Consider the following 12,017-nt stretch of genomic DNA (forward strand, 5'->3'; position numbering starts at 1 on the left):
TCCCATCCCAACCGAGTCTTAATCGAATCTGATGCAAGAAACTTCAACCCCAATGATCCAACCAACCCGGTTCAATTGCAATCTTTTTGTGAGAGTAAATCCGACGCCGTATCGGTTTTCTCCTCATCTCAAACGGTGTCGTGCTACTGTGCTGCTATTAGACGTGATCATAGGCTGGATATCAGCCCGGCCCATCCAAGCCCGCCTGTCTTGGACGAATTTGGACACTTATTTTTAGGCATTTTAATAATAAACACTCATGTGTATTAAAATATTCTCGATAACACTGAGTAATATTTTTATTGTAAAAAAGACTTTGCAAAAATTTAACCTTTTTTCATTAAAAGTGTTTATCCTAATATATGTTTTTGTTTCTTTTTTATAATTGACTAGGTTTGTATGTGTACTTTCTGATTTAGGCCGGTTTTTTCGAAATTAATTTGTCATCGGTGCGAACCCGACTCGTCAAAATCAAACCTCGAATTGATTTATACTATGTTGGAAAACCACTCTACTTGCCGAGTAAGGCGTCTACTCGGCAAATGTGCCTTAAGGCATTGCTTCTCTACTCGAGACCCTACTCAACGAGTGGGTCTCGAGTAACACCGAAAACACTCTTTCCAATATAAAAATTCATAATTTTTAACGACTTTTTATTTTTCTCCAAATCTGAACCTTTGTGCTTTAAAGTAGATAATTAAAGTTCAAAACACACTCACTCGGTACCTGAAACATTTGATACACATTAGCATAATAACAATTGCAATCAACCATAAATACAGTAGAAATATATAATAAAACCACACTAAAACATAAATGAAATCTACTCCTATAAGTATCGTACATATATAGTCATGTTACTTGTATAAATTCATTGTTTTCCTGTAACGACATATTAATAAAATAATGGTCTAATAATCAAAACCTTTCGTAAATCTATTCCAATTTAGATAATTCGTTGAAAATCTATCCAATCATTTTGATAATTTTTAAAATTGATTTATCGGAATCATGTGGCCTCATAATTGACAATTCTTTTATGTTCAATTTTGAAAAAACTTTACATATTCAATTGCTATTATAGACATAATTAAATCAATTTTAATAAAATGGATAGATTTACAACGAATTTATAAAATTTGGATTATAACTTTTGAAATGTTTGAATATATTTTAAAAATTGAAAAGTTTGACTTTTTGACACCGTTTACTCGTTTAGACCTAAAATAACTCATCATCACAACTTTGTTAGCTCGAATTCTTAATCATTAGATATAGATCATCAATAAATATTAACATAGTGTACTTTTTATTTGAATCCGAATTTGAAACCAATAAAACTTCTTTTTAGAGATCAAAGTATTATTAAATTTCAAAATATTAGTTTCAAAATGATTTTGGTTGATTTCAAAATATATAAAAAAAAATATTAACTTTTTGTACATTTAAACCCGTCAAGATATGTTTAATCAACCAAAATCATTTTCTAAAGTAACTTGTCTTATAATGATAATTGGGAATTCAATTAGTGGCTTTAATAAAGTTAATGTGATGTCATGCATATACAATTAGTGCTAAGGAACCACATATTTTGTGCACAAAATAGACAAATAATATAAATTGACAAGCATTATATGGACAAAAGAAAGTTAAAAATGCATCTCATAGAGATATCAAAAAGGGTATGAAAAACATTATAAGATCCTCCAGATGCATCGACCCATTTTTTGCCCTACCATTTTCACATGCTTAATTTTTATATATGTCCTTTTCTGAGAAACTTCGTATCATATATACTTAATCAAGCAAACTATTCTATATTTATTTTCATCTCTTTTTGGGTAGCAAAAAATCCCAAAAAAGATAAATATTGAGTTTTGTGAAAACATATAATAATTGATATTTCTTGAAGCTAAATTTATAAGAAAAAACAGTTATCAATATTCGATTTAATTAGTTTTTAAATAAAACATTTATATTAATTAGTCAAAAAGTTAAAATATATATTGTTATAAATTTAAGAATTTAATTGGCCCTTTTTTGGGCTAATGAAAATTTAATGGTCTAATTAACAAGTCAGGCAAACGGTATGTAACCATATTGTTGATGATATGAATGCTTTACGTGAAAAATCTGCTGCTTTTGGCCATGCAATTCAAAAGTGGAGGTAATCGTGGCAAGTCGGCAGTCATTGTATATCACAGTCAATAAAAATAGATATATATGCTTTTCTTATTATGTCACAATCCGCCACCATGAAGGAGAAATCATCGAGCATTTTGGCAATCGCAATCACATTGAGCTACAATTCAACTTAGGTTATAATATAACTTTATTGCTTAAAAATTATGAATTTTAACGTGTTTTATAATTTTATCACACGTTCATTTGAATCTGTTAAAAAAAGAAGCGCTAAAGGAAATTAGTAAGTTTAGGAATTCTAAGTGGCAAAAGTAAGATGGGCTAATCCTCTGGAAAACCCCCCACCTTTTACCCCCTTTTCATTTGCACCCTGACGTTGTAAAATCGCCAATTTTACCCAAATTCGCACCTTTCATTGTCAATTCCACCCTAACTTATTTGGGCACGCGTTTTTTGCCACTCTGGCATACACATCAGCGTTTTTCTTGCAATTACCTTAGTACCCTTGCTGATTAGGACTGGTGGCTACGTCTAACCATGGTTGGTGTATTGATTATTGCAAAACGGTGAGTTTTAAAAATTGCCCTAAAATTAAACCCTTTTACCATTTTTTTGAATTTTTACCATCTTTTTTCTTAGTCCGCCGCTTTCGTCATTTCTCTCTTTTCTGCATCCTTTCATTTCCCTCGTTTTTTCATCCTTCCATTTTCTTCGTTCATTTTACTTCGTCCAGTTAGCTACTCACTACTCCTCGAAGATGATGCTAGCAGTCCACCATCTTTCTGCGTGTTGAAGACAGTGAGCAAATCATAATGGTTAAATCAAAAGGAAAAGAACCAGCATCGGGGGGAGTCGATAAGGGAGGATGGCCGAAAAACTACAGGTAAGAGTTCATCTTCTCTATCTTTTCCAGCTTAATATGGTGCTAATGTTAGTACTTATAAAAATTGATTATTAATGGCAGTTACATGTTTAAATTTTGGATTTTGACGCTTTAAATAAAAGTTTCGATTTTGGTTAACAAGTTGCAGTGATTTTAAGGGTTTCGGGTTGGGTTTTAAGGTTTTCAATTAAAGTTTCAGTTTTATTTACCAAGCGTTATTGATTATTATGGTTTTGGGGTTTCAAAATTAGAAGTGAAGGAGACAATAACAGTCCTATAGCTGTTAGTATTGTGTTTGTTAGGGTTTGTTAATTTGTGTTTGGCAGTGAGTATCATGGTTAAATGTGAACAAATTTTGAGATAGTTAAATTTTGTTTGTGTCTTGTTCAATTCCTATTTCGACAAATTAGGGATTTTAGGGTTATGTAATTGCAGGTTCAAGTGACTTGAGTTGTTAAACTGAGTTTGTTACTGGGTGTTGTTAAAATATGTCTATGTCTAGTGTTAATGTTGAGTTTGTTAGGATTTGTAGTTTACGGTTTATGATTGCAGTATAATAATGCAAGGATTTGTTAATGTTGAGTTTGTTAGGATTTGTTTGGATTTGTTTTTTTTTTTATGCTTTTTTGTTAATGGTTTCATTTTTTTTGGTTTCATTTTTTTTTTATACAAATCAGTGTACGTCATTGTGTATAGCATAGGTGAAGTAAAAACCTTGCTTTTTTGGAAGTTGGTTGATGTAAAGTTTTTGGGTATAGATGTCAGAGTACATCATATATAGCATAGGTAAACTGAAAACCTTGCTTTTTTGAGCTTTAGTATGATACAAAGCTTTGGGTATAGCATAGGTGATAAACCTTGCATTTTTGAGCTTTTGTTGGATGAAAAGCTATAGGTATAGCAAAGGTGTTTGTACAAAAACCTTGCTTATATTATTTGCCTCTTTTGAATGTCATTTTCGTGTATTTGCTTATACTAACATTGCTATTACATAATATAACGTTTATTTGAATAATGCAACGATAACAAACGTATAATGATAAAGTATGTCTGTTTTGCTAACTTTACTTATATTTTGAAATCAGAACAATAACAAACGTGTACTTTCAAATTACGTCTACTTGCAAGTTAAATTCAAATAAGTTAAAATTACGTGTACTTGCAAATTTCTCCAACATACGTACACTTTCAAATCACTTATACTTGCAATGTCAGTACAGATTCACCTAAAGGTGGAACGACATACTTACAAAAAACCTAACAATACATAGTTACTTGTCCATAACATTACACGAACGAAGTTTTGATACACTATTACATAGATTAATAATATTAGTACATCATCCTAACACAACAACCGGCTACATTCAAAAACCTATTTCATACTATACTAACTAGATTAGCAGTAACCGGATGCATTACAAAATCAACATCAGTACATTGTCGAAGTAGAACATCGGCTGCCATCACCCTAACTTCGGCTGCCAGTACCTCCATTTCTTCAAGACCTACAACCACACAGAATACATTCCTACTCCTTCACGATCACATCACATAACAAAACAAAACATAAATGCACAATAACACCATCAAAGCTTTCTTGCAAAACCAGGAACAAGTTTGTGACCCGTCTGTTTTCATTTGCAGTTCCTGATTCTCTTTCAATAACCTCTGTTAAGCTTAAACTTCTATTGACATTTAATGTAGCTTAAACTTCTATTCAATATAACCTCTGTTAATCTAGCTTAAAAAAACGAAATTTTAACATTGAATTTTTTTTAATAACTGAACAAACCCTACTTTTTAAATTGAACAGGATTACCTTTTTGAATGTAAATTAAAAAACTTACCCTTGACTTCGAGCATCTCCAGAATCTTCTCCCAGGGTTCGTTTTTGTCCATGATGTGTACAGAAGCAACCTTCCATGGTTGCACCTACCGCATTCCCTTGTTGGAGGAAGATTGAAGAGCTCGTCAGTCACATTTTGCAGGGCCCTAAACGACTCAGTCATTGTCGACATTTTTTGCTTCACTTCAACAAACCGCTGTGATTTTAGGGTTTCTAGCGAGAAAAGATGATTTTGAAATTAAAATCGTAGGTTTATTCTCAGCTGTAATGAGTAACTAGGGTTAGGTTCTTTTAATTACATCAGTTAAAATGTGGTAAAAATTAGTCCTAATCAGCATAAGGGTAGTAAGGTAATTGCAAGAAAACGCTGATGTGTATGCCAGAGTGGCAAAAAACGCGTGCCCAAATAAGTTAGGGTGGAATTGACAATGAAAGGTGCGAATTTGGGTAAAATTGGCGATTTTACAACGTCAGGGTGCAAATGAAAAGGGGGTAAAAGGTGGGGGGTTTTTCAGAGGATTAGCCAAGTAAGATATAGAGATCAGCAAATTAAAAAATACATAATACATGAATTTTTATGCGAATTAATAAGCTTTTTTTATTAAAATTGTAAACGCTTTTAAATTTATGATTTCTCTTTCAATTATCCAACTTTTAATAAGACTGAGTTTGATACTTGAGGAAATGGTGCACATTCTTTACAATACCATCCAAATCCAATATGTTCCCCGTATATCAAAACAAATAAACTGCCTAATTAGTAGCCAAAAGAAGGGGAAACAATTAGATTAAATAACCAAAAACAACCTAAATTGAGGTTACAAATGAATTATTTAATAATTTAAGGGACCCATGAATCAGATCATGGAGACAAGCCCTGGATTTTTTCACAAGAAAAGCAGTACTGGTGGTAAAGATGTGATGCTTTAATTTGCTTTTCTTTATGATTGTAATTAATTATTTGAAATTTGATAATTAAAAAAAGAGAGAAAAAGATTAATAAAAAAGCAAAATAGACATATCACCACACCTGTAATTCTTTAATTGTTCCTACAAGTCAAAAATGGAAAGGCAACCTAACTACTTTATTTTTTTAAGCCCAATTCCCAATTTAACAGATTCAAATTTTATTTTTCTTTACTATGAACGTAATGGCCTTCTTTAATTAATGTAAGAAAAAGTTGATAAAGCTGCCTTTGACTCATCCAATTTCAAGCAGTAAATCTTTTATTTGTCCACCAGTTTCCTTATTTTCTTAGTTAGGCGTAGCTATAAATAGAATTAATATTCATAATCTAATGGTTCTAAAAATGTGAATAATCTAATGGTTCTAAAAATGGCATTTTTAGAACCCATAAGCCTTTTGAAGTTACTTGGTTATTACTCCCTTCATTCTAATTCTAATTTGATTGATAGTCTAAAAACAATAAAAATATCTAAATTAATTAATTTATTAAAAAAGTATGCTTATTCTTATTTGTTGTAATAATATTTTTTCCTTTTAATATTTTCAATAAGAGTAATTTATCAAATTTTAAATTAATGATATCATTTAGATTTTATAGTGGACAATTATCTATAACATATTGTAGGCCGAATAACTCAAAAATATCTATTTTTATTCATAACTGATTTTTTAAAAACGTCAATTTCAAACTAATCTCAAAATTATATTGGTTATACACAAAAAATAGATAGGGTTTGATTTTTTTATAAAAATTAATTTTTTTAATAATTAAAATGCAAATTAATGATTTTAAAAGGTTGAGCTATTAAATGATTAAAAATATGAAAATTAACATAAATTCTATTTTATATAGGCCTATCCATGATTGACTAATTAATGAAGAGAGATTTATGAATTTACCTAAAAAAAGAAAATAATTTGAATCTTTACCTCAACACGGAAAAGTCAACAAAAATACTCCATGATATGGCCACTTTTATGTTTTTACTCTCCATGTCTAACTTATTAGAATTTTACTCTGCCTATATAATAGGCTGTTCTGACACACTCTCTCTCTCTTTCTCTCTCTTTTTCTTTCTCTTTCTTTCTCTCTCTCTCTTTCCATACCTGACGTCTCTTTCTTTCTTTTTTTCAAACTTTTATCTTGTTTTCTTGTTTCAAACTTTTTTGAAACTTTTTTAAATTAGGTATTTTTTATTTTTTCATACTTTAAATTAACAAATTTGCTATTATAAATTACCAATAAATAAAATATTTTCTTTTCATTTATTTCAGTATTATCAGATATTTTATGATTTATAAATATATACTACTATTTAAATATTTTATTATATTAATAGCATATTAAAAAATTATTTGAATTATATAAAAATTCACAGTATCACATTATCATATGATTATCACTGTATCGCTTTATCATATGATTATCACAGTTTCATCTTAGCATGTAATTATCAGTGTATCCTATTGTATTGTCATCTTATTATCATATTATTATCACTATCGTATGTAACAGATTATTATATGATAATGTGATGATACTGCTGGATAATATTAGACAAAATCATATTATCATATGATTATCACAATATTACATTATCATATGATTATCACAGGTTCACCTTATCATATAATTATCAATATATCATATTGCATTGTTATTTTATTATCATGTCATTATTAGTATCGCATATAGCAGATTACTATCATCTCGTTATCATAATTTTTCTGTTATTTGTTAGGTATCGTATTATCATACCATTATCATTTTATTATCAATAAGAACCTTATCATACTACTCTATCTTCACATTATCATCTCGTTATCATAATTTATATGCATTGTTTTCCATATAGGTATCATATTATCATACTATTATCATAACTTTATTATTTAATTATCATCTGGTTATCACTGGTATCATGAATCTTTTAGTAATTTTATTTTCACGTATATTATCATCCAATTATCATATTTCATTATCATCTAGTTATCATACTGCAGTGTTATATGATAATATTATGATAATAACAATCAGATGTTGTTTTTTTCATGCAGTGTTATGATAACAAAATGATAATATAGTGATAATAACATGATAATCATGTTATTATCACTATATTATCACTATATTATCATATTATCATACTATTATCATAACTTTATTATTTAATTATCATCTGGTTATCACTGGTATCATGAATTTTTTTGTAATTATATTTTCACGTACATTATCATCCAATTATCATACTACTCTATCTTCACATTATCATCTCGTTATCATAATTTTTATGCATTGTTTTCTATATAGGTATCATATTATTATACTATTATCATTATTTTATTATTTAATTATCATCTGGTTATCACTGGTATCATGAATCTTTTTATAATTATATTTCACGTACATTATCATCCAATTATCATAATCTTATCATATTTCATTATCATCTAGTTATCATATTGCAGTGTTATATGATAATATTATGATAATAACATGATAACCAGAGGTTTTTTCCTGCAGTGTTATGATAACGAAATGATAATATATTGATAATAACATGATAATCAGAGGTTGTTTTTAATAAAAAAAATTAATTTTTTCTGCAGTGTTATGATACTTACATAATAATGCAATGATGATACTCATATGATAATCAGAAGTTGTTTTTTTTTTTGTAGAAAATCAATTTTTGTGTATAAAATCGTTTTTAATGCAAATGTTTAGATCTAAAAATGAGAAAATTCAAGAGTAATTCTTTTAGATATGAAAATTAAAATAAATCGTATTAATCACCACGAGTTGAGAAAAAATTTCCAAAATTAAATATAAAAAACGGCGGAGCAATGAAAGAACGGCGGCGGAGCGATGAAGGAACGGCGGTGGAGCGATGAAGGAACGGCGGCGGAGCGATGAAGGACGGCGGTAGAGCAAAGAAAAAAATAAAGAAAGAAAGAAGAAATAAAAAAGAAGAAAAAAGAACCAGAGAATAAAAAGAAGAAGAAGAAGAAGAAGAAGAAAAAAAAGGACGAGGAGAGAGAAAAAGAAAGACAAATATAAAAAAAAAGCCAATTGTAACATGATGGGAGTAGGAAAAATATACTTGGAGTAAAAACTTAATAAATAGTAGGTATAATTATAATATAAATATGTTTTAGAGTAAAAAAATAAAAATATTAAAATGGTGAGGTATTTTCTATATCTTTTCCTTGTTGAGGTAGAAAATCAAATTATTTTTAAAAATAGAGTATTTATCCTAATTTTCTCTTGAACATTATGAATTTACCTAAAAAAAGAAAATAATTTGAATCTTTACCTCAACACGGAAAAGTCAACAAAAATACTCCATGATATGGCCACTTTTATGTTTTTACTCTCCATGTCTAACTTATTAGAATTTTACTCTGCCTATATAATAGGCTGTTCTGACACACTCTCTCTCTCTTTCTCTCTCTTTTTCTTTCTCTTTCTTTCTCTCTCTCTTTTTCCATACCTGACGTCTCTTTCTTTCTTTTTTTCAAACTTTTATCTTGTTTTCTTGTTTCAAACTTTTTTGAAACTTTTTTAAATTAGGTATTTTTTATTTTTTCATACTTTAAATTAACAAATTTGCTATTATAAATTACCAATAAATAAAATATTTTCTTTTCATTTATTTCAGTATTATCAGATATTTTATGATTTATAAATATATACTACTATTTAAATATTTTATTATATTAATAGCATATTAAAAAATTATTTGAATTATATAAAAATTCACAGTATCACATTATCATATGATTATCACTGTATCGCTTTATCATATGATTATCACAGTTTCATCTTAGCATGTAATTATCAGTGTATCCTATTGTATTGTCATCTTATTATCATATTATTATCACTATCGTATGTAACAGATTATTATATGATAATGTGATGATACTGCTGGATAATATTAGACAAAATCATATTATCATATGATTATCACAATATTACATTATCATATGATTATCACAGGTTCACCTTATCATATAATTATCAATATATCATATTGCATTGTTATTTTATTATCATGTCATTATTAGTATCGCATATAGCAGATTACTATCATCTCGTTATCATAATTTTTCTGTTATTTGTTAGGTATCGTATTATCATACCATTATCATTTTATTATCAATAAGAACCTTATCATACTACTCTATCTTCACATTATCATCTCGTTATCATAATTTATATGCATTGTTTTCCATATAGGTATCATATTATCATACTATTATCATAACTTTATTATTTAATTATCATCTGGTTATCACTGGTATCATGAATCTTTTAGTAATTTTATTTTCACGTATATTATCATCCAATTATCATATTTCATTATCATCTAGTTATCATACTGCAGTGTTATATGATAATATTATGATAATAACAATCAGATGTTGTTTTTTTCATGCAGTGTTATGATAACAAAATGATAATATAGTGATAATAACATGATAATCATGTTATTATCACTATATTATCACTATATTATCATATTATCATACTATTATCATAACTTTATTATTTAATTATCATCTGGTTATCACTGGTATCATGAATTTTTTTGTAATTATATTTTCACGTACATTATCATCCAATTATCATACTACTCTATCTTCACATTATCATCTCGTTATCATAATTTTTATGCATTGTTTTCTATATAGGTATCATATTATTATACTATTATCATTATTTTATTATTTAATTATCATCTGGTTATCACTGGTATCATGAATCTTTTTATAATTATATTTCACGTACATTATCATCCAATTATCATAATCTTATCATATTTCATTATCATCTAGTTATCATATTGCAGTGTTATATGATAATATTATGATAATAACATGATAACCAGAGGTTTTTTCCTGCAGTGTTATGATAACGAAATGATAATATATTGATAATAACATGATAATCAGAGGTTGTTTTTAATAAAAAAAATTAATTTTTTCTGCAGTGTTATGATACTTACATAATAATGCAATGATGATACTCATATGATAATCAGAAGTTGTTTTTTTTTTTTGTAGAAAATCAATTTTTGTGTATAAAATCGTTTTTAATGCAAATGTTTAGATCTAAAAATGAGAAAATTCAAGAGTAATTCTTTTAGATATGAAAATTAAAATAAATCGTATTAATCACCACGAGTTGAGAAAAAATTTCCAAAATTAAATATAAAAAACGGCGGAGCAATGAAAGAACGGCGGCGGAGCGATGAAGGAACGGCGGTGGAGCGATGAAGGAACGGCGGCGGAGCGATGAAGGACGGCGGTAGAGCAAAGAAAAAAATAAAGAAAGAAAGAAGAAATAAAAAAGAAGAAAAAAGAACCAGAGAATAAAAAGAAGAAGAAGAAGAAGAAGAAAAAAAAAAGGACGAGGAGAGAGAAAAAGAAAGACAAATATAAAAAAAAAGCCAATTGTAACATGATGGGAGTAGGAAAAATATACTTGGAGTAAAAACTTAATAAATAGTAGGTATAATTATAATATAAATATGTTTTAGAGTAAAAAAATAAAAATATTAAAATGGTGAGGTATTTTCTATATCTTTTCCTTGTTGAGGTAGAAAATCAAATTATTTTTAAAAATAGAGTATTTATCCTAATTTTCTCATTAATGAATCTAAGGTATAGTTCCCTTGAAATTTACTTGCTGAAAAGGGGCAAAAATGGAATCACAAAAGAAAATGACAGCACATTATACCAATTGGTCAATTACCAAGTACCAACCTTAGAAAATACGCTCCTACAATAAAAGTCGTGCAAAACACACTCTCCAGCCGTTGGATTTAAATACAATTTTCAATCCCACGGTTGAACAATGCATTCACATTGCAGGAATGGTATACTCTCCAAATTCTTACCCTATTATATAACATCTTAATGCATAAATGAAGAAGCCTTCAATTTTAAAACTTCTTTGTAAAGTCGTACCATATCTGCTAGATTTTACTTTATTTTCTTTGCAATTAATTTCTTCTTTAACTTTCTAGTTAGCCTAGCCCCATTTGGTTAAATTATTTGGTGTTTGAACCGGTTCATGGATTTTGATCCCTTCTGGATAACTGGGGGGGTGGTTTATGAAAATAAACGGTTCAGATTTCATGGCAGCATCATCATCATCAGCAAGATCA

This window comes from Mercurialis annua, linkage group LG2, assembly GCF_937616625.2.
Source record: "Mercurialis annua linkage group LG2, ddMerAnnu1.2, whole genome shotgun sequence".
Lineage (NCBI taxonomy): Eukaryota > Viridiplantae > Streptophyta > Magnoliopsida > Malpighiales > Euphorbiaceae > Mercurialis > Mercurialis annua.